We start from the raw sequence: 25,620 nt of genomic DNA on the forward strand, positions 1-25,620 counted from the left end.
AACTGCCTAGGCTCCCACGAAACCAATAGTTACAGTAGGATCAAAACCCCACTGCCATTATGAGAGTTATTTAATTTGTAAGACAAAATTTGTAAATTAATTTGTAAAAAAAAAGAATTAGTTAATAATTCTTACAAATTAAATAACTCTCATAATACTTGCCTGAGTTTAGTCATGTGGCTTGGTACATTACTCAGTGAGGCATCCTCATCTTAATCCTCTGAGTCTAGCTGGTGATTGTATTTCTGCCTTTCCTTTCCCAGAATTCTCTTATTCTCATTGCTCCACCTGTACTTTTTGCCTGCCTACTGGCCAATCAGCATTTTATTAAATCAATACAAATGACAAATCTTTACAGTGTAAAAAAGAATTTTCTCACAGTAGTTATTTTAAAATGCAGAAAGACAAACTTGTTATATGTTAACATAATCAGCCCAGTCTGATAATGTTAACTATTTTCTATGGACATAAAAAGTTTGACATTTAATTTTTATAATTACTTTAAAGTCTGGCTTCATGGAAGGTGTTCAGTTTTTCTATCTCTTCTCCCATTACATTATTGGTTGTATGTTCCTTTGATTGAATAATAAATGAAATACAATTTACTTCTATATGCCATGGGAAGGGTTGAATATTTTGGCATGGCTTTTGCAGAGACTCTATGAGTAATTGTTTGATACAGCACCCAAGCTTTATTCAAGGGCCATTTCTTAGCATATAGCTGTGATCCAGTATGTGAAACTTTATCAATGAACTCACCCCCCAAGCCTTGAGTAGGTTGTTTTCTATTCGTGTGTAGCATGTGTGTTTGTTTGAAAATATTCATAACCTTGTTGTCATGGTGCATAGCTTTAGTCCCAGTGCTCAGTAAGCAGAGGTAGACAGATCTCTGTAAGTCTGAGGCCAGCCTCGTCTACAGAGCAAGTTCAGTCAGACTCCAAAGCTATACAGAGAAATCCTGTCTCAACCCTCAAATCCCCCAAAAAATCATTCACTGAGCTACAGGGGTTTTCCAAGTGTTGACAGATTATAACGTATATTGTATGCAAATTTATCTGTTAGTATCATTCTCTTCCAGGGCTGGAGAGATGGCTTGGCAGTTAAGAGTGAGTGCTACTCTTGCAGAGAACCTAGGTTCAGTTTCTAACACTAGTATTTGATGATATACAACTGCTTATGACTCCTGTCTTAAGGAATCTGATTTCTTCTTCTAGATTGCTCAGTCACCTGCATACAAGTGGTATATATACATGTACTCAGACACATACACGCATAAAGGTAAATTAAAAAAATATTTTCAAAAACATTCCGTTCTCATCAGCAAAGTCTATAAGAAGATGTGAGGACTTCTGTCTCTAGACTCCATGATTTATATTCATGAACTGGTAGCTATTTTTTTTCAAAATGACAGATTTACTAATTTATTGTGAATTTGGCAGAGGAAACTAGACTGAATAACCAGAGTCTTCTGCTGCTTCCTTCAAACACAAATCATGTTACTAGAGAAAGAGAGAGAGAAAGTAAAATAGTTATTTCCCTAAACTCAAAAACAGAAGACAACTTTACTTGATTTTCATTGAAATACCCTTTATGCCTCACTATGTAGACATTTTAATACAAAACACATTACCCAATCCTTCAGAAAAAAATCAAAAAGTTGTGTAACTAACTTTTCATATGTAAATAAAAATATTGATTATAGTATCAACAAGAATGCTCTTAAATGAAATTGATAGCCCCTCCACCTTCATCATTAAATGACCTTATAAAATGCTTTGCCTTCTGGAACAAATTTGGTGCTGTTTAATTGTCCTAAAGTAGCATGAATGTTATCCATGGTTGCTTTTGCTTCATTAGCACAAATGTCAACATGGTGCAAACATCAAAGAATCTTATATTATTATGAAGACAGTTTTGACCTTGTAGAATATGGGAGTGTTTTATTGATCCCGAGGGACATTGGAATCCTTCTTTGAGAACGTTATAATAAATCAGCAAAGACCACATTGACAAAGAAAGCTGGATTTATTCCTACTATACCATCTGTCACATGAGACTCTCGGCAGTACAGGAATATCAGTCCCTGCATGTCCCCTTCTTTCCTACCTTCTTGGCCTATGTCCACTCTTCAAGTAGCATAATGTAAAACAAAGAATGTTTATATAAAAGGTTTGAAGGCTTGAGTTTGGATCTGAGCAAGATGGTTCAGTAGCTAAAAGCACTTGTTGCTAGGTTGTGTAAACCAATGTTTATATCCCATCCTCAATGATGGGAAGCTCACAAAGAAGGACTGTAATTCCACCTGCAAGAAATCTAATGTCCTCCGGTGTCCTCTCTAGGTGCATGCCCACTTATATGAACACACACACACAATAAATAAACCTTGAAGGAAAGAAAGAATAGGACTTATCCTCCACATGGCTTTCTGAATTCAAGGACAAAATGAACTTCTGTAAGAAGTAAAAAGAATTCCAAAAATACTCACCTAAACCCAACTCCAGACAGTATACCTCCGCATCTGACTGGTGTGTGTGTGTGTGTGTGTGTGTGTGTGTGTGTGTGTGTGTGTGCATGATGTATGCAGGTGACACTGGAGACCAGAAGTGGGTGTTAGATCTCTTCAGACTAAAGTTTCAAGTAGTTCTGAGCCATGAGACTGAAAATGGGAACAAAATATAAGAGTATCAAGCAACTTTTGTGTATTACCAATTCATTTTTCATGACTTTAAATAGTGTTTGCTAAGGATGGAGAAAAATTTTAACATATTACATCCTAAAATCCAATTACAAATCAAGGTTTTGTTTAAAATATTTAGCCTTGACATGAGACAATAAATTCTGTAGTTTTGAGAGCAACCGTCAATGCCTTTTTGTCGAATGGAAAGTACTATTTTATAGCACGAGGTTCTTATGATGTTGAAGTCTTGGGAAAGACCACCTGCTCTATCTTTCCTAGCTTGCTCAGCATTATACAGGGAGAGCTATAAAAAGGAAATCAGTACAGTCTAGCCTATAGCAGTCACAGGTAATTCATGAAACAGGTTTCAATCTAAAGGCTTTGATACTGTCTCTGGATGCTTCTTAATATATTGGCCACATCCCCTTTTCAAGTTATTATTCAAGCATACATTTTGTTTTCATGAAATAATTTCAATTCCCAAATATTTATTCTAGGGGTAATACAAGATTTCATTTGAAATTGGCCGACATATTGAATAAAATTTGAAATTGGCTAACATATTGAGTAAAATAAAACAAAGCCTGGCTGACGCTTATCTGAGACTTTTGTTCCTTATTGTTTCAATGGGATTATGGCATGAAAAAGGCATGGCAGACAGCAATAGGACAAATACACAGAGTCATTGGTAGGCTGAATCATATGCAAGAGGACTGGATTCTTCCAGTTCTTCTGTTATTAGCATATTGAGAATTTTTGCAGGTTTTAGGAAAGTAGTAAATTAATGATTCCTGTAATGACTAATATAATTTGTAAGCTTGATAAGATCTAAAATGACAGACCTCCCAACCTGATCTATGAAAGGTTATTTTGACTAGGTTAAATGAGGTATGATTGTACCCAATATGGGTAGCACAACTCTCTAGGGTGCAATCCTGTATTATATAACAAAGGAGAGAGTCAGCTGAGTATAATCATTAATGGTTCCCTATTCCTGACTGGTTACAATGTTTTCAGCTGCCTTACGTCCCTGACGCCTTGATTCCCCTGCCATGATGGATTGACACATGTACTGTGAGCCAAAGTAAAGTATTTCTCTCTTAAGTTGTTTTTGTTAGGATTTTTATCATAGGAAAAGAAATTTACAATTCCATAATTAAGTGTTCCTTAGGGACAGATAGGAAAGCTGGAAATAAGAGCTGGCTGCATGTAGTTCAGGTGAAAGATGGCCCATGTATTAGAGCATGCTTTCTTACACTGATACTGAATAAAGTAAAGGAGTATAATGTTGGCCAGAGAAAGTCATGCACTACATGCTACTACATGGCAGAACCTTAGAAAAATGTGTTTCCAGTTGGACATCATGTTTTCCATGTTTTATGTGATGCCCACCTGATGCGACATATCTATGTGCCTGTATATGTTATATCTGTATGTGTACACACTGGTGTGGATGTTCTAGCCTGCATATGCATGTGTGAAGGACAGATGTGTATGTCAAAAGTTTTTCTTTATTACTCTCTTTTAGATTTTTTCTTTTTCTTTTTCCCTATGAGGTTGGCTCCCCTGATTGGACATGAAACTTGTGATTTCTGCTAAGCTGACTGATAAAAAAGTTCCAGAGGTTCATTTACCTCTATGCCCCCATCATTGGGATTATATACAAACACTGCTACATCTGGATCTTTTGTCTATACTGAGTATACAAACTTAAGAATTCATGCTTATGTAACAGGTACTTTAACCCATATAGGAATCCTCCCAGCTCATAATGTGATGTTCTCTTACCTACACATATACTCATTTTGATTCAGAGATGTTTTCTCAACCATGATATGTACTTGTATGCATGATTCCACTGTAGTCTGAATATAAATAACACACACCCAGCCACCTTTCACTACAAGCACCCAGCCTTGTCTAAAACCCCTATGGCTAACTGTGCTGGTCTTTCTTGGGCCTTTGTATCTTTATCCTCTCCATTAACTAACAAAGTAAGCTCTAAACAACAACAATTATGTCATGTTAGCCTCAAATGCTTTTCTAAAAGTCAACAGAATAAAAAATGAAAGATCTATTGGAGAAGTTTCTTAGACAATGGGACAGTTCTATTTTTTATGTGCCTAAATTTTCTTTTGTTGGTTTTCCCTAGGAAAATGGAAACAACAGACAAAATGCTGATATTTCATGGTAACTTGGTCTTGAAATGCTGGGCATGTGGGAAAGCAGGATGTCATGGGTAGAATAAATGACTCTTATGACAGCAAAGAGACAATAGCCAGGAGAGAACAGTAAGGTGTTGCATGATGGGTTCATTCTCATCCTCATAAAGAGTTGGTGACCAGTCTGCACTTCATAAGAGATCCTGTCTCAAAAAAAGATATAAATAAACATTTACCAAGAAAATAAGCATATTCAATAATTGCACTGGCTGATGTTGGCACACACCTTTAATACCAGAAGCACAGACAAGCAGATCTCTATTAGTTCAAGGCTAGTTTGGTCTACAATATCTAGTTTCAGAGCAGCTGGGGCTGTTACATAGAGAAACCCTGCCTCGACAAACAAAAACAAAACAAACAGAAGAGAATATTCAACAATCAGTAAGAAAGCAGAAATCAAATAAAGATGCATTGATGTTGGAAGCTTTTTTACTTTATTTATTATTTATTTGTGTGTGCATATATGTGTATCTGTGTGTGTGTCTCTGTGTGTGTCTGGGTGTGTGTCTGTGTGCTCACAGAAGCTAGAGTAGAATAGCAAATCAATTGAAGCCGGAGTTACAGGAGATAATGAGCTGCCTGTCCTGCGTGGTATCTGGGTCCTCTGCAAGAGTAGCCAGTGCTCTTAATTGCTGAACCATCTCTTCAGCCCCAAAGATATTCAGTGGCATTGCAGCGTCTACTTTGTCATCTGAAATGAAAAAAATAATGTCAGCAGTATTGTTCACACACATTGAGTAATGAGGTAGGGTCTGTGTTTATGAGCCATTGTAATTTAGTTATGATTCATAAGTTGCACCCCCAAAATACAATTTGATTCCTTTTGATCTATATTTTTTTATTCATTCATCCTCTAATTATATGCTTCATTGAGCATTTACATGGTTAATTTCACTAAATTATCCCAGCTACAGAAGAGTGAATTTTATTTGGATATTTAAAAGTTCCTCATTAGAAAACACTTGTAAGTTTAGGGTAGACTTTTGCTGTGACTAAGAATCTTCATAAAGCTTTGAAATGACTGATTGTGGTAGCACACATTGATGACCCCAGTATTTAGGAGGTAGACAGCAGAAGCAGGAGTTCAAGATCATCCTGAGTTACACAGTCATTTCAAGGCTGACTTTGTCTCAGAAAATGAAAAATGGAACAAGAATTGAAAGACATTGACTTTAAGAGAATTTGAAGCCTTTTATAATTTAGGATAATATTTTAATAGATATATTATAGATGGTGTCTCTTTTGGCAATATCCACTAGATTGTTTTATCAGTTATTGTTGACTGTTTATATCTTTTGGATGGGGTCATTGATGACCTCTCTACTGATGCACCATAAACGAAACAACATTCTTCTTGCTTCACACACTAGAAAAGGTGTTCCCAGGCAAACATATGGAAAGTGGTACCAAGGATGAAGTGAACTGTATAATTATGAGCTATAAGAAGAAGGAAAAAGATCTAGGCAGATTTATTAGGAATGAAATGATAGATTTTTCTCAAAGCATCTCTTTTTTCTTGTTAAATGAAAATAATTGACAGTCTGCCAACAGACTGCTGTGAAAGTCACTGAGAAACAAGCGGGACTGATCAATGCAATATGTGCTTAGTATGTGTTCCTTCATTTCTTTCCTGATTAGTGTTAATTTTCATCCTGACACAGCTCAGAGTAATCTGAGAGGAGAAACCTCAGTTGAGGGATGGCCTGCATCAGGTTGATCTGTGGACATGTCTGCGAGGAACTGTTTTTATTATTCATTGGTGGAGACAGGTTCAGCCCACTGTGGTCCTGCACTATGTAAGAAAGCAAAATAAGATGATTCTGCAAGCCAGTCAGAGAGTAAGTCATCAGTCAGTGCTCCTCCACTGTTCCTGTCTCATGTTCCTGCCCTGACTTCCAGCAGCAGTGGACTGCAACCTTAACGTGTAAGCCAAATAAATGCTTCCATCCCCAAGTTGCTTTTGGTCAGAGTGTTTTATCACAATGAATTAATGAATCTGCAACACCCTAATGCTTTCCTTTCTTCCTAAGAAAGAAAACTCAGCCATAGAGTTAAACTGAAGCAAATGAAGGTACCGAATGCCCCAGACTGGATATGCAGTGTGTACTGGGAGTGACTGCACACAGCAACTTCCATGCTCATTTGTAGTGTAGCTTGAAGCTTTCAAAAGCAATGCATCATTTTAGAGACTCAATTCCACAACTGCCCCACTACCTTCATTGCTTATTAGCCACCCCCATGAAGAGTCATGCAAATCCCTGGATTAAATACAGAAACATGAAGAGTATACACAGCTGTTGGTTTTCAAAAACTGTTAACCTCGAGATTATGATGCGACGTCACCTGGTGGAACAAATGACCCTGAGTTTATTCATTTAGATTCTTTACCATAATTGCCAACAGTGACAGAGACTGCTGCTACTGAAGGATGCAGGATGCTGCCAGGCTTCCTAGGTATCAAGCAAAGTTGAATCTATGAAGTTTAAACTTAGTCTTAGCCAAGACAGAGTTTCAGTCCTAATTCCTGTGAATATGGCATTCACTAGATGACTCTCACTGCTTTCCTGGATACTATTTCCTTCTTTTAATGTGGCATTTCTTAATACTGTTGATTTAAAAGGTGTCACTTGTACCTAAGAGAACTACAGAACACTAAACAGAGTCTCTTTTTTGTTGTTATTAGTTAGATTTTAAGTGTTTTAGGGTTTCTTATCTCTCTTTTTAAAAGTATTTTTAATTGTGTTTTTGTTTCCGTGTCTATGTGTACATGGCTGCAGTGCCTAAAAAAATCCAGAAACAGGAGTCAGATCCCCTGTAGTGGAGTTATAGGCCATTATAAGATACCCAGCATGAGTTCTAAGAATAAAAATCAGGACCACTGTAAGAGCACTGTGTTATGAATAAAGTATTTGTTCAGCTATGCAAGGATGTCCTGCATTTGTGTTGCAAAATCTTTGTTTAACTATGTAAAGATATGTTACATTTGTTTAACAATGTAAAGATGTGTTGCTGTTTTATCTTGCCTGTCTAAGGCACCTGATTGGTCTAATAAAAAGATGATCAGTCCATAGCTAGCAAGAGGAGAGATAGGCAGGGCTAGTGGATGTAGAGGAAAAGGGAGCCAGTGGGTAGCTGAAGCCCAGCAGACTCAGAGGAAGCAGGAAAGAAGGATGGACAGTATATAAATGAGGTAAACCAGTCTTGGGGCAGCACATAGACAAATAGAAATGGGTTAATTTAAGAAAAAAAAATCTAGCTAGAAACCAGCCAAAATAAAGGCTGAGCACTCATAAGTAGTAATTAGTTTCCATGTCATGATTTGGGGGCTGGTGTACCAAGGAAGCCTGCTATAGCAATGAGAGTTATTAGCTGCTAAGGAATCTCGTCAGCCTGGCTTGTCTCTTCTATGGAAGATCCATGTCTTTGTGCCACTTTTCTGACTATCTTGGCTATAACTTATTAGCCAACATGAGTTCTTCTAACTTCACTTTTTAGTATACTTAAATTCCACTAATGTTTCACATAAATATATCTGCTATAAAATATAAATAAAGCTTCTACATAGCTTAATTATGAAGGGTATGCAACTTCTTAGGAACTGTGAAGTTTCACATCTTTTAGACCTATCCTCTGAACTGAAACACTTCTGGAGGGGTGCTCATTAATATTCAGGAAGTGAACAATTCACAACAAAGAGCTCACTTCCTGAAACTTAGTGTTTTCACTCAGTCATCTTCATCCCCAAGATAATACAGGTAGTAAGGACTGCTGGGGAGATGGGACTATTGAGTTGCCTGAAAGTCATTTAGGAAACTCCACTCATGCTGAGATGGATGGCTCAGTGATATAGATGCTACATTAGTTTAGCTACTAATTTAAAATGTTACAAAATTAGTTTACAAAGTTGGATGGTGCAGGAGAATTGTCTGTATTTTGTCAATCATGTTTGAATAAACACTGATTGGCCAGGCAGGAAGTATAGGTGGGTTAACCAGACAGGAAGTAGAGGTGGGGCAATGAGAACAGAATTCTGGGAAGGAGGAAGCCCATTTCTCCCAGTCTAGCCCAGACCACTGAAGAAATAAGATGTAATCTGTCTGGCTGAGAAAGGTACTGAGCTAAGTGGCTAACGTAGATAAGAACAATGGGTTAATATAAGCTACAAGAGTTAACAAGAAGCCTGAGCTAATGGGCCAATCAGTTTATAATCTTATGGAGTCCTCTGTGTGATTTTCTTTGGGGCTTTCTGGCTGTGGGGTACCAGGCAGGACAGAAACCCCAAAAAGCTGGCCCTCATGTTACAGTTGAACTTGAGTCTGACTGTTTCTTTGATCAGTCATTGGTTCCCCTTCTGAAGAGTTGACTTTTTTTTATGCCTCTTTGGAAGAAGTCATAATTTCTGATCAAATATATTCTCCTTTGATTATTTTGCTTATATTTAAAAAAATCCAAGTCATTTAACTGTCATTGCTGACCAGTCCGTAACCTTGGCTTTGTTGGAATCTCTGGCAATAGTGCCCAAGAACCAACAATGGATGCAAGCTATTCCGTGATTTTTAACACGGAATCCTATTGTGAAATTTTATCAATATGAGACAGGAAATATTTTTCCTATTCTTGAAACTGCTAGTCTTATTCTTCCTTTATGGACTAGAAGTTATATAAACATATATGGACTAGAATCTCCCAATAAACATCTCAAATTAAACATTCAGGCTCATTGACTCCCATCTGTGAGAAGAGAACTTGATAGTAACTTCACAGATCTTCCTGACTGAGTAGATGAGCAAACATGCCACCATTTCAGTTGACATTTTGCATATTTTTAGAGGACAAGCCTGCAATGCCAGAAGCTCTGCTTCAACTTCCATCATTTAATCTGAAGGTGAAGCCATTGCAAATGCAAGGACTGAAAACGCTGTGGACAAATTCCTCGGGTAAACAAGTCAACATGGAAATGCTCCATATTGCCAAACTCAAGAGCTGTAAGAAAGAGCTGACGATACTCAGTTGGTAGAGTACTTGCTTAGTATGCACCATAGCCTTTAGATTCTATCCCCAGCACTGCAGAAGTCATACACAGTGCTGCATGTTCATCATCTCAAACATTGGATGGCAGGACAATCAGGACTCCAAGATCATCCTTGGATACATAGGAAGTTTGAGGTACATAAAATATAATGCCTCAAAGACAGATAGAGGCTGGGTATGTGGTTTGTGAAGAAGTAGAAAGCTTTCTCTCTCACAGGTGAACTGACCAGCTTCTCTACCTAAAAATTCCATTCTTCTTCCCTCCTAAGTGAATCATTTCAAAAAACCCCTTAAGGGGTATGGGGAGGGGTCAGTCAATAAAGTGTTGGCTACATAAGCATGAGGACCAGAGTCAATGTCCAGACCCCACATACAAAGCTGGGAATGATGGTATAGCACTTGTGATTTCTGTGGTAGGGAGGTGCAAAAGAAAGGTCCTGGGACTCACAGGCTGACTAGCCTAGTCTAATTGGCAAGCCCCAGGTCAATTATAGACTTTTTTTCAAATCAAACAAAAATTAACATACATGACACACACACACACACACACACACACACACACACACACACACACACCATGATGGACAGTACCTAAGCAATGACACTCAAATTTGCTCGCTCCTCTCTACAAGGATGCACATATACATGCACACACACATGCAAATAAACATCATTCTGTGTAGTGTTCCCTATGGTATATGTATATCTTCTCCATGGCAATTGCTTTCCTAGGAAAACTGTCAATGCCGGAATAGGCTTTTAAAAGAGCATCCTGGTCCTGCTCAGTCCAAGAAGGCTGAGGGCAGTTTGTGGTAGCAAGATGTAGTTGAGCAAGACTTGGATTTTGCTCTAAGTAAATGTTTCCCGGAAATCATTTTCATAGTATTTCTCTCCAGAAACAATTCGTGCCCTGTTTATGCCTGAGAACAGACTGAATGGCAAGCTTCTTCTACAGGATGGCAGAATCTTTCCCTTTAGAAAATGTGTTTTTCTTGATAAAAGCCACTGAAGACATTTCCATATTAATATTAAAGTAAGTTCTTGCATTTTGGATGCATTGTTATATCCACTTGTTCCTTAGTACCATATCCTCACTAGTCTACTGAAAGAGGAGTTGAAGATTCTGCCCTGTGTCTGCACTTAGCCATGAGCCTGTGGCTTCTGGTAGCTTAATTGGCAAGCTCCAGGCTAAAATCTTATCTCAAAAAAACAAAACAAAACTAATACACACATACACTCACTGCACACTCATGGCACACACTATACATACATACACAATACTACACACTTACTGCACACACACTGCACATACACACACATATACATGTGGACACACACATTGTGAACAGTGCTTGAGCAATGACAGCCAAAGACAGTCTTGTTCTCTGAGCAGTATTTTGAATATGAAAATTCTTTCCTTCATTGGACCCTGAGTATTTCTAGCATCTTAACTCCAAATAAAATACAGACTTTCTCACAGAAGCTGGCAATGGAATTAATGGAGAGTGAAAACCTGGTGGCGTTTACATGGGGCTTTTGTTTTTTTGTGACAAAATAATACCTGACAAGGCCACCTAGAGGGGAAAGAACTTACTTTAGTTCACAGTTACAGGCCATAGTCCACTGTTGCAGGGAAGTCACAACATCAAGAGCTTGAGTCCTCTGGTCACATTGCGTCCATAGTCAAGAAGTAGAGAGATATGAGTAAATACATGCATGCTACTCCTCAGCTCGCCCACTTTTATTCGGCTCAGAGCTCAGTCCATAAAATAGTCCTGTCCATATTCAGTGTGGGTCTTTCCACACCAATTAACATATCCTCAAAGGCACACCCATAGGCTAACCCGAGCTAGACAATCTATTATTAAGAATGACTCTCTTCCTAATGATTTTAGGCTATATGAAAATGACAGTTAAAACCAACCATCATAGGCCTCCAGTCAGCCTTCAGGGGAGCAGAATTTAAACCAAGTCTACCAAATGCGTTTCTAATCCTCTTTCTTTCAGAGATATAAAACTGTAAGTAGAAAGCACTTTAAATAAAGTTATAGAGAAGAAGTGGTCAGAATAGCGCAAGTGGGGCTGGAGAGATGGGACAGTGGGTAAAGCTCTTTCCATGCAGTCCTGAAGACCTGAGTTCGTAGTGCTAGAATCCATATAAAATCCAGACTTAGTATGCATCTTATTTTCTCTCCCCAAATCCCTGTCAAAAGAGCTAAATTAAAAAGGAGACAGTACTACATCAGATTTATTTCAATTATGACATATTTATGTCATTTTCAAGCATTCCTTGAGTGGGGTCCCCCAGAGACTCTGTATCTGACTCTTTGAATGAAGACTAGTTGCTCCCCCAAAGGAGCTTGCCCTTATGGTTGAGCAAAACACCGAGGCCTACCTTTTCTCCAACTGTCACCCAAACTTTTCTTGCGCTGTGTATAAAGATGTTCTTTGGGGGTGTGCCACATCCCCAAGTATATGTTTTTCATGTTTTAGAGCTTTTGAGTCTCTATGTATTGTATCAAGGAGAAAAAACATTCAAAGCAGGGAAAGAACCTAATGAAGGCCCAGGGACAGCATAGTTCATGTGTGGGACCCTCAAGGCCAGTGTACTATCTGCTTCCATTGGTTGTATGGCACAGCAGGATCATTCAAACAGAAATAGCCACTGTCCCACATACCTGCTCCATGGGGTTCTGAGGAGGGAAAGCTGTAGGTCAGGGAGAGAAGGATCCTTGTTCAGATCTCCAGAACACATACAAATGCTGAGTGTGGTGCACACTTCTCATGCCGGGATGGAGAAGGCAGAGATGGGATGATCCATAAGGCTCTCGGTAGTGAATTGACTTGAACTGATGAACTCCAGGTTCAACTGTCTCAAAATATAAGGTGGAGGATGATGGATCAAGACACCTGACGTTAGCCTCTCAGCTCTGTATATGTGAACACACACACACTCTACACAAACACACACACACACACACACATATATATATACACACACACACTTTACACAAACATGTACACACATTCAGACACATACATACATACACACAGAGAGAGAGAGAGAGAGAGAGAGAGAGAGAGAGAGAGAAAGAGAAAGAGAGAGAGAGAAACTCAATGAACTGAATGTTTCCAAATCAGCAAGAACAGCTCTGGAAAATAAAAAAAAAAAAATGTTTAATTTTGAGGAATGGCTCTAGGTGTCCTTCCTTCTGCTTTCTCCTTAATGTAGCTTTTTCCATTCCCAAGGGTGGAGCCATGCCCCATTGGCTGCCCTTGGGGTGAGCAGAAGTTGAGTGCCTTTAATTTAGATTTTCCTAGGGCTCCGTGCCTGGCAATCAGTGCATCTTTGTATCTTTACCTCTCCAGCTGTTCTCTGTGCAGAGCAGAGGACGCAAGATCTCAGAAAGTGCCAGAGCCACTTCATGTCAGGCAATTTCCCCAACGCCTTCAGCATTCTTAAAGGAATCAAGTAATTGGAGTTGTGAGGCATCAGGAAATAATGATATTCGTTGGTGACATTCATAGTGAGTTGTACACCTAGAATGATGTTTGTAATAAAAAGTAAAATAGAAGCTCATTTGGAAGCAAAGCCCGTTAATTTGCTAAGCAGCCAGGTAGGAATGTGGACTCTGAGATTGCTCCGTGGGTAGAGAGGTTGTTGTGCACACCTGGTGAGCTGAGTTCAGATCCCAGAACTTTCATGAAGGCAGGCATCAGAGCACGAGTGTCTGTAACCCTAGCACTCCTACTGGGGAGTAGATGGGCAGGAGAGCTTCTAGAATCTCGAAAGATAACCAGTCTCAGATACACAGTGCTAGTAAAGAAAAAGACCCTGTTTCTAATAAGATGGGTAACAAAAACTGACACCCAAGTTGTCCTTTGAACTTGCACAACCCCACATAATTGTATGTACACATACACATGAACATACACTCTGTGTGTGTGTGTCTCTCTCCCTGTCTCTGTCTCTTACACACACATGTGTGTGTGTGAATATGTGGGAGGTGCATCTCATGGAAGACTTTAACTTTAATTTTATTTAACCTTCTGTTGCTAAATTTTCTGTTCAGGGTGATACATAAACATTGTCTGCCCCTCCTTCTAACATCCCAATAACAAACTGAGTTAGGAGTCTTCAAACTCACCAAGGATTATTAGCCTTGCTTACAGAGCAACATGTGGGGGATTAAAGTCAGCAGCATAGACATTAAAGCAGCCACACTGGAATGTCTTCACTCAGCAGGATGGTGGCTTCAGTATGTAGATAGAACCTCCACCTCCCCAACTCTTCCCTGGGTATGTTCTCTAGCCCTTTTCCAAACCATCTGCAATTAAGTCAGAATTATACATACTGGGTTGGACACTCAGGAGATGGTCCTATGAATCTTCCCAGCTCCTCCTTATATAAGGGAAGGCAAATAGTCAACAAGCCCAGCTGTGCTGATCTATTGTGAGTGGATAAACAGAACTCCTAAAGATGGTGGCAGATTTTTCCCCCCTTGGAGGAGGCTAGTCCTGTTATTCACCCTAAAACATTCTCAAATCTATGAGATTCAGGGTTATTCTTCTTTGGCAGCTACATGGCGTCTCTTTGACCCTGCCTACTCTCTATATATATATCTGTACAGATTTCCTGCCTAGCTTTGCTTTGCTAAGCAATTGGCCAGCATAATTTCTTTATTAACCAATGATAATAAAACATTCATACCATACAGAGGGGAATCCCACATCAGAGAAGAAGAAAAGGAAGGAGGAAGAGGAGGAGGAGGCTTCTTTTTTTTCATAGCAGAGGACAAAGCAATGCTGTTCCCATCCATGAAAAAGATTAGACAAGTTTGTTTTCAATATCCTGCCTTCTTTCAAGTCTCAGCTTGCTGTCCCATTTTCGGATTGAGTGGCTTATCACTTGTGGGGTTCCTCTTCTCTGATGTAAGCCTGCAGTGTGTGTGTAGTCTTACTATATGTAAGAGTCTTGGCAGTTAGTCACTCTGGTAGTAAGAAAGAAGTTGGTGGCCAGGCAATACACTCACCCTCATACCATAAAAGAATGATTAATTGATTGAGTACAGCTCAAGAGGGTCACAGAGAGGGCTGTATCTGGAGGGCCCCCTGATGAGCATGGCAATTGCCTTGAGAAGGTTTTCTTTATTTATGAGATCCTTCATGTTTATATAGTAAGTGTACTGAGCTTCTGTGTCCCCTGCTGGTGTGTGTTCATCAAAGTGAATGACTTTCCTACTCCCAACTTTTCTGTATGTGTGCTCTGTTGTTTCCGCATTCCCTGTCTCTCCATTCAAGTCATTGCCTAGGTCATGCAGCTCATGGCACAAGCTTGTGAAGAATTCCCAGAAGGGCCCAGTTTTCTGCTCTATTAGTGGCTGTCTTGGCTTCTTTTACCATTGTTGTGATAAAATAATTTGGGGAGAAGTTTATTGTGGCTCACAGTTCAGGGCTACAGTGTATCATAGTGTAGGCCTGAACACAGGACAGCAGGAGCTTAAAGCAGCTGACCTCACATCATACACAGCCAGAAATCAGAGAAAGATGAGGGATGCTGCTTCTCAACTCCCTTTCTCCACTTACATCCCAGGATCCTTGCCAGGGGATGACACCAGTCATAAAGGGAGAATCTTCCCATCTCAAAACAATCAAGTAGTTTCTTAAAGATACTCCCAGAGCTCTATCTTCCAGGTGACTCTGGATCCTGACAAATTGACAGTTAGCACTATCATCAGAGTGGCCTTCTATCCACCACGTGTGTATAATATCCCATGGGTCCAGAGTCCTTCTGAGCATCACTCAGATGTCCTTTCCCCCTTAAAGGACTTGATGGACAAAAACTGCTGATTAGATTGTAAAGCTCAGGCTATGTCCTTACATATATTAATACTCCACTTCTCCTTGTCAGGATCATCTCTTATCTTCTATGCAACTAACATGCTGATTAGTTAGCTAGAAAGTAGGGTCAAATGTTCGACCCTTCACAGTTCTTGGATTCTCTTTTATTTCTAGAATCTCAACCTTTGATCTGGATTATTAGTTTGTACCACACTCTCTACAACCTAGCCTTATTTCCTATTTCATGGGCTTAGTTATCAATTCTATACTTGCTTCCAAGAGAAGATGTCCAGACTAGGTTGGCTATCTTCTTGTGATCACCGGGAAATAAAGAATGCTCTCAGGTGTGTGGGACAGGCCAGAGTGACATGTTTCAAATTACATCACAGTTCTCATTACTTGACAATGAGTGATAACATGGAGATTATGGTGAAAAGATTCAGAAAATATATCTAAACTCAGGGTTAACAGCTTGAACTCTCAATAGATAGGCAGGAGAAATAGTCTAGATATTTGAAATTCTAAATATTACTTACTAAGGTCAGGCATACTTAATACTTAGTTGGATGGTAAAATAGTTCATCTACATAATGGAAGGTAGAGACGTGGGCTCTGTATGTGTGTGCACATGGAGGCCAGAAGACTAAAAACTTCATGCATAGGTTTTTAGACATGGTCACTCACCCTCCTATCTAGAACTCACCATATAGGCTAGGCTTGCTGACCAGTGGACCCCAGTGATCTCCTGACTCTGTCTTCTAATACTGGGCACATGAATCCTCACACTGGGCTTCATTGTGTAAGTTATGAGGTTAGAACTCAGTTCCTCATGCTTGCAAAGCAGACACTGTATAGATGGAGTATCGGTGAGCCATTTTTATGTCATTGAGGCTAATAATCATTCAGATAGGCACCAACTTATTATGGCTGTATCTAGAGAAATAAGTAGAGTTCTCTCTAATATCTTCCCTGATTTCTCAAAGGGCAATTATGGGTTTCCTAGAATATGTATTATTATTATAAAGCCACTGACATTTTAGCAAGTTTGCAGAATATATACCTATTTTATGAAGCTTAGCTATATATATATATATATATATATATTGATTGCATGCATGTTTATGTGTGTGTATGTGTGTGTGTGTGTGTGCATATGTATCTGTTTCTGTGTCTGTTCGTGAGCATATGGAGCTCAGAGAACAATGTGTAGGAGTCAGTCCTCTCCTTCCACCATGTTGTCATGGGAATTAAGCTCAGGTCATCAACATTTGCAGCAAGCTCCTTTAATTGCTAAGCCATCTTGTCTGCCCATGAAGTCTTTAATTACTATCGTTTATCCCCAGTGTGTTCCGCATCAAATCCGAAGATTTAGCCTTCTGTTAATATGTTCTCGGTTTCTGTTGCTAAGAAGCCAGCATCAAGTTTTCCTATAAATTTAAAATTGTTCCTGAAACCCTGATGTAACTGGGGAATCTGTTAGAAATGCTGATTTCTAGGCTCTGCGCTGCCTGGGCCATTTAGTTGATTGATAGTATTTCCTTGTGTTTTTAAAAGCTCACTATTTTATTACAACATTTGGCAATAACTCACAAACTATTTTTATAAGATTTATAGATTTAATATTTCAAATATGTAGAATTCAATTGAGGACTGGTATATGATGAAAATCTAAATTTTTCCAAGAACACTGCTAGGTTTTCTAACATGGTTTAGGAAATCTATTTCTTTGCCTCATTTTTCTTGTTTCCCTGATATTTAAATGTTGTCCTTCCAAATATCAATTTCATGTGTCTGACTGGGTTTCAGAACTCCTTTTTTCTCACATGACTTGAGTTTCAATAGGTGTAGAGGTATTAGGATAGCTAAGACAAGGTCTCCTTTGAGGAATGCCTGCTTCAAAATGTGTCTAGCCATGCTTTGTTTTTTTTTTTTTCCAGAAATGTTCTAGCATGTGTTTTTCAGCTTCCGTAATCTGGTGTGTTGGGGTACACGGAGCCTGATGACCTGGGTATGTATGGAGAAACGTGATGTACTCATTGACCAGACTTGAACCCTACAGCTTTTCTAATCCTTAATTATCATCTCAGATGACTTAATGTGAAATCTAGGAAGGGATTTAACAGGTAGAGTGTGACTAGGTACAGGGGAATAGGGAGAAACTAGAATCCTCTTTTTCTAAAATGCAGGGGTGGCTATGCAGTTTTCTACATTTGGAATCTGGGAGAGAAGTCTAAATTCTAGCTTCTAGGAACTGGAGAGATAGCTTAGTGGTTGTGAGTGTAGTAATCCTGGCTGGGAAACTCACTATTTTCTGCATGTCCAGTTCCAGGTCATTCAGTGCCCTCTTAAAACTCTGTGGAGGTCTGCACTCACTTTAACTAATTCTCTATTGTTCTACGTGCACCCACCCACTGTGACAGTGGGGCTGATCTATTGGGAGCTCACCAAGGCCAGCTGGACTGGGACTGAATAAGCATGGAATAAAACCAGACTCTCTGAACATGGCAGACAATGAAGGCTGATGAGAAGCCAAAGACAATGGCACTAGGTTTCGATCCTACTGCATGAACTGGCTTTGTGGGAGCCTAGCTCACCTACCTGGACCTGGATGGAGGGGGGAGGACCTTGGACTTCCCACAGGGCAGGGAATCCTGACTGCTCTTCAGACTCGAGAGGGAGGGGGAATGGAGTGGGGGAGGGGGAGAGGAGTAGAGAGAGGGGGAGAAGCAGCTACCTAACCCTTTCTACTTGCTAGTATCTCCAAAAGATCCATTCTTGCTCCACCAAACCAGAAAAGCCTGGGGCAGTTCAAAGCCCTCCCTACTCTGTCTGGTGTCTGTCTCTTCCAGATGCCCTCCTAAGATCTGTGATTGCTTTCTGTCAGCTGGTTACTGTTAGTTTACAGGAGGAATAAAGTAGAACCCGAGAGTGTGGCTGGAACTCCTCAAGGACTGTACCTCTCAAATCTGAGTTCCCAAAGTCACCTGGTGTGGTCGCTAAAATGCAGAAGGTGACCTCCCTGATGCCCCCACATTCCTGGCTCAGAAGGGTTCATCAGATGGAGAAATTTGCAGGTGATTGTTGGGTCAGGTAGTTCACTGTGAGAAACACTTCTGCAGTAGCTTTCTCAAATACTGTTTTGCATTAGACTCTCCAGATTTTGGTGTGTGTGTGTGTGTGTGTGTGTGTGTGTTACCTCTATAGGGGAAGTGCACTTGTGTGTACATTCAGGTGGAAGCCAGACATCAATGTCAGGTATTTTTCTCAATTACTCTCACCCTTTGTTGGAAGATAGGGTCTCTCACTTAACCTGGGTGCATCGATTCTTTGCCTCACTAGTGCTGGCATTACAGCATGTGTAGACTCTGCCTGGAATTTTGCATGGATCCTGGAGATATGAACTCAGGTTTTTGGGCTTGTGTGACAGGTAATTTTGACTGCACGATCTTCCTAGCCTTGGTTATTTATAAAGATCATAGTTGAGCTCCTCATTAGACAGACTGAGAGAAGGTCTTTGCCAGTGGAATGTTTCTGATGAAACAAAAATCAGCAGCAGCCACAACTCCTACAGTGGTTAGAAAGGGGCTGGAATCGCTTTCTGTGTAAACATGAGACAAAGTCCTGACAGGAGAGGGAGTCTGTGGGGATAGGGACAGAAGGTCAAAGCACATGTCGTAACCATGCGAGCAGGTATGAGTTAGGAGATGCATTTCAAGCATTTGGGAGTTTTCAGTTAACTAGTTTGGATAGCATCTTAGTGACTGAGTCAGAGATGCTGCTGTACTAACAAGCTCCCAGATGCTTCTGGCCATGTACCTACCACACTCTGATCTGCAAAGAGCTGGAGTCTCCAGGAAGACAGAGGGCTGGGCTAAGTGAAGCAAAAAGTGAATAGATATGAAGCAGGATAGAGAGGACGTGGGAAGGGGAAGAAACCCTTTACCCCAAAAGTAATTAGCATTTCCTGTTGCTTGAGCATCCAGAAACATAAGTGATAAAGACAAGGCCATGTAAAGGGAGGGCTTGTGTTCCATAAGGCGTCTCCAGCAAATGTTTAGAGACACAGTGATTTCTGCTCGCTCAATGCCTGGACACTTGTGCCCTTTACTTTAATAGTGTTTCTCTCTCCTCTCACCCTTAAGTCCAGACACTGCAATACACATTTACAGAGGAAAAATTTTCAAGATAAACAAGTAAAGGAGAGCACATATTTTTACTTTTTAAACTTTATTGAATTTAAAACTTTGCTTGAAATTTAAACCTTGTTGTATATTACATTGTTTGCTCAAAGCAACTTAGATTTGTGTGTGTGTGTGTGTGTTGCACAATACCATAGTTATGACCTTATCTCTTAAGTCTCCAGTTTTTATTCCCTTTTGTCTTTATCTCGTTTACCTATGTGTTTATGCATGTGCCGTGTGTGAATGTATGTGGACTCCGAGTTCAGTTACTTGTCTGGATAGCATTGCCTGGCATTCTCCCTTGTGTGCATCTTCAAGCTAGGAGTCTAGTTGAGTGCTACTGCACCTAGTGGTTTAAATGGGTGCTGAGGATCTGTATTGTGTGATACACACTCTACTGACTGAGCTATATTTCATGATTTTGTCCTTTTCCTATGCAATCTCTTTAAACACTTAATCCCGTGTGTGGCATTGCTCATCTCTGCTTGGGAAATTCACTAAGACTGTTTCATTCCGACTCATTCTAGAATTCTTTTTCTGCAATGTAATCAAGGATGTGCCTTTACCTCTGTTGCAGTCCCACCGTGGGGAACCCCACAGGCTACTGGCAATTAGTGCTGGTTTATGTCTCCCTATCACCATTAACAGACCCATGAAATCAGCTGAGTGAACGGTGACTTTTGGGCTCACATCCAAAAATACCTTACGGATTAAATGTAAAAAAAAAAAAAAGAAGAAGAAGAAATTATGGGAATAGTCTCCTGTAGAGAAATTCCCTTAAAGTCAACAAGCTTAAGATGTTTTCTGAGATTTTAGAAAAAGCATGCAGTCTTGATAAAAATGTCCTAAATGGAGTATATGATTTTCACATGATTGAAAAGGCAAGCTTGTGAGAAGAAAGGAAAATAAATCTTCTAGAGACATCCTAATGGAAACCCAGAGGGATTTCATAAAAGCATCTGGGCTTTCAACATTTTCTTGGTTGCTTTAATTTAGAATACAGTGGCTTGAATAGGAATGCTCCCCATAGATCCACATGTGTAAATGCTTGGCCCATAGGGAGGGGCACTCTTAGGAGGTGTTGTCTTGTTGGAGAAGGAAGTGTGTCATTGTGGGAGCAGCTTTGAGGTCCTATTTGCTCAAGCTGTGTTCACTGTAGCACAGTTCCCTGCTGCCTGCGGATCAAGATGTAGAACCCTCAGTTCCTTTTCCAGTACCATGTCTGCCTGCATGCTGCCATGTTCTGCTATGGTGACAGTGGGTTAGACCTCTGAAACTAAGCCAGCACCAATTAAAGGTTTTCCTTTAAAAGAGTTGCTGTGGTCATGGTGTCTCTTCACAGTAATAGAAACCCTAACTGGGACAGAGAACATCACTAATAATAGTCTTCATCCAAGTGTCGCGTAGACAGCTAGTTAGACAAAGCGTCTAGTGGACAGTTAGCTCAGAGACTCACAACCAAAGGGCAGAGAGTAAGCATCTTTGCAGACTCAGCTGTGAATGGGCCATCCGTATCATAATCCTCTAAGGACCAGGGATCACAGAGGGAGAAAGTGGAGTAAGATGTAAAGAAAGACATGGGGAACACCAAAGCAGAAGACACAAATCTGGGAAGCTAGGCATGGGGCTGGGAGGAGATGGAGGAGAGTGGGGGTGGATATGATCAAAATGCATTGTCTGAACATATGGAATGAAGAATTAATCCTAATACATATTTCCAGAAAATTAGAAGAATAGAGTCCAGAATTAAACCAGTCATATAGGACATGTTTAGTGAGCAGGCTGGTGATCAGTAAAGCTGTCATCAGCAAAGGCACCAGCTTTATTTAATCAACGAACCATATGCTTTACACACGTTTCAGCTCTCATAGTTGGGTTGACTTTTATTTGTCGAACGCCATTTTGAAGGTGTGTGTCTAAATGATGGTATCTATCAGATTCCGTGCTGTATAAATACCATGTGTGTTTTCCCATAGTATGTTCTCCCAGGCCCATTCTTCCAAAGTGAGCATTTGATAGGCATTTAATCTGTAAGGGTTTTAGGCAAGGACCACTTTCTGGCTAGTTTTGCCGCGCCTGTTCATGGTGTAGTCCCCTGGTACTGTGGTGCAATAGCTGCCTAGACTCGGGATAAATCAGCAGTGCCTGGAAACCGTGCCTAGGAGAGCTGCGTGAGTGCTGTTGGAACTGCCTCTCTGTTTCCCTGTCTGCTAATGTTTCTTGTGTCTTCCTAACTTCATTGGGTGAAAGAGAGAGAGCGAGCTCATTATCTTTAACGGTTTGAGTACCATGGCTGTTAATATTGATTGTCAACTTGTCAACTTGATAGGGTCTAGAAGCATCTAGGATATAAATTTCTGGGTATATCTATGAAGGAGTTTCTAGATTGTCTTAATTGAGGTAAGAAGACTCTATTCCATGGCTTAGGTTCTTTGGCTGAATAAATAGTGGAAACTGAACCCAGCACCAACATTATTCGTTCTTTGCTTCCTGACAGTGTTTGTACTGTGACCAGCTGTACAAAGACCTCTTGCCAGGTCTTTCCTACCATGACAGACTATGAGCCAGAATAAACCCTTTCATCCTCAACTTGTAAGATATTTTGTCTTATAGTGAAATAGCAACTAAACAAAATAATGACTTCAAAGTCTGTTTTGAATCCTGTTTTGAATGAAATGTTCTGCAGAGATTGAGGTTTTTGAAATCTTGGTCCCCATGTAGCGATGCTGTTTGTGGGTGTTATAGAACCCTTAGGGTGTACAGCCTAGATGGAGGCAGCATCATACTTTGGTTGGTGATGTGCTCTTTCAGTTTCCTGTCCTGACTGTCTGTGTGCTGCCATATCTTCCTCACCATTATGAACTCCTCCCTTTGGAACTACAAGCAAAATTAAATTCTTCCTTCCATAAGTCATTTTTAGTCACAGTCTTTACCACAGGAACAGAAAGTGCTTGTATATGTTCTTATTTGTTCCTAGTTACACAAAATTAGTTTAGCAGATGTAATAGATTTAAGAATCTTAAGGATAGAGAATCCTATAGAATTAATTTTGATTTGAAGTGTCCTGTTAGAGCATCCAACACGGGAAGAGCTTGTGAGGATAGAGGCAGGGATAGGAGTGTTGCAGCCATAAGCATAGAAATCCCTGAAGCCATTGAAGCAAGAGGAGGCATGGAACATAGTCTCCTCTACATCCCAATGTGAAAATTCCCTGAAAAGATGTGAACAAGAAGCTGCTCACCCCAGATAAGGCACCAGTGACAGAAATCTACCCAAGGCCAGCTTGCTGAATTGAGGGGTGAAACGTGGGTGCTTACAGGAGCATGGGCAAGTGTATCATCAGAAAAATCTCTTCCCTCAACATTAGTGGTCTGTATATCCTTAGGGAGAGGAAGGCTCTATTAGCCCTTCTACTTTGTAATCCATAACTACTTATGCATCCCTCGAGAGCAGTGGGGGCCATTAGCTGATCCTGCTCTCAGCTTTGGTGCAGGTAATCACAGTTGTTGGGGGTTCAAAAGTGCAAAGACCATGTCACACTCAGAGGACATCAGTCCCCAGGGCACTTCCATGGGGACCTGAGCCAGCTGAAGCTATGATGGTGGATTTCAGTCCTTCGATGTTAAGAATAAATAATCTTCGTTTCTGAAGTCATTGAGTTCATGGAAATTTGTTTTAGTAGTTTCGCCTTCTCCACTGAGCACGGCCTGGGAAAATACAGAAGAGAAAACAAAATGGCAAGTTTCTATACTCTTCTAAAGTTCCCTGTGCCTGTTTGTTTATGCACATTCCTTCTATTTCTCCAAGGAGACTAGTGTAAACAGGTTATGAAGTAGCCCTCCATATACCAGGACCTGTGTCACTTCTAACTGAACCGTGAGTATAAATGAAGTCAGTGGAGCCTGAAGCCAGGGGAGTTCTCCCTCATTGGATTGATGAGGACTTGTGTTGATGTGCAGGACTGTCATCAAGTCTTTAAATTAAAACAAGCCCCCGTGGAATACTTGAAATGTTAGACATCACAAAGAACATTTGAACTGGGAATCCCTGTACACCAGCCTTTCTGCGTAGTAAATAATGTCAATTTTTTATCTCATAAAACAGGCACCAGGAAAGACCGGGTCTCTTGGGGAGGAATCCCAGGGCCTCTGGTTTCATTTCCAGCATTCTGGTTGATGTTATGACAGTTAGCATAGTACCACTTCCGATCAGTATCTGTACTCCCTGTATTAGTTAGTGTCTATACTGCATTTAAAAAGTACCCAACAAGAAGGAACTCAAAAAAAAAAAAAAAAAAAGAATCTATCACAGTATGAGGGTAGAGGCGACCATGGTGGGAATCCGTGCTATCCAGAGCCAGAGGCAGCTGCTCACATGGCATCCACTGTCAGGAATGAAGGAAATGAAAGCTGGTGCTTGGCTTACCCCCCCCCTTTTTATTTATTCCAGATCCCCAGACTGTAGAATTGTGCTGCCCACATTCAGAATGATGTCTTCCCAACTCAGTTACCTCAGTCTGGAAACTCTCTTCCAGACTTGCCCAGTGCTATGTCTCTGAGTAATTCTAGAACCTTTGAGTCTTGATCTCTTTGGCAAACTTCGGTCTCCAAAAGTATTTACATTACAGTTAATAACAGTAGTAAAATTACAATTATGAGGCAATAATAATAATAATAATGATGATGATGATGTGTTTGGAATCACTGTAACATGAGGAACTGAAGTAAAGGGTAGAGGCATTATGAGGGTTGAGAACCACTGCTTTTGGTTCTCCCAAATTGACATTAATCTTGATTATTACATGCGCTGTGGACAAATTCCTTTTGCTCTTTCAAATATTATTAAGTAAAACTTCAGAGACATTATATGTTGGTATGTTTTTCCTACCCCATAATATGTAGTGCTATTTAGACAAAGGCCTGTATCTTCTGTGCAAACAAATGAACTAAGCTCAATATGAGATTTGATTTCTGTACTTCCCTGGGTTCTAGGCAAGCGAACACCCTAACCGGATGCCAGCCAGGTGAGTCCTCCGACTGTGTGACTAACTCACACAGATATGACTTCTGCTGTCGTCTCACATATAAGGAAATATTCAGAGGGAAGAATATGGAGCAGGGAGAACAAGTTTCTGAGAATCATCTAAAACTACTGGATGTGAAGAAAGAAACAAAGATCAGTGTAAAATTCTACAAAGAAAAGGAAATGTAACTTGAGCAAGTCCAGATCCCAAAGTACAGAGAATGTGGCTGAGAAATCTGAGTCCTAGCCAAGTTTAGTAAGGAAAAACTGACAACCTTGGGGCCAGACCCAACCTGAAGACACACTTTAAAAACCATTCCACTAATGTTTTCAAATAAGGATGCTGCTTCAATGGGACGATGGTTGTTTTGTTCTCATCTTGAATAGAGTTAGGAATTTCTAACAGCATTCAGCTTGCTATCCTGAATTTCTAGAATCTGAGCCATGGCTTCCCCGTCTCCATGGATGAGAGCTATCTAACAGTGCATGTTGGGGATGGGTGTCTGCCCTGCCAGTTAAACGTCCATGGTTTAAAAGGAGGGAACAGTAGAAGTTCTGTGTCCTCAGAACTGGGTGTGAAGTTATAAATTAATGTTAACTTTAGTTCTTTTCTCTTCTCCCATTGTGTGAAGTACCATAATGACTA

This window comes from Alexandromys fortis, unplaced genomic scaffold (genome assembly GCF_014885135.2).
Source record: "Alexandromys fortis isolate MF-2015 unplaced genomic scaffold, M_Fortis_MF-2015_v1.1 scaffold_109, whole genome shotgun sequence".
Lineage (NCBI taxonomy): Eukaryota > Metazoa > Chordata > Mammalia > Rodentia > Cricetidae > Alexandromys > Alexandromys fortis.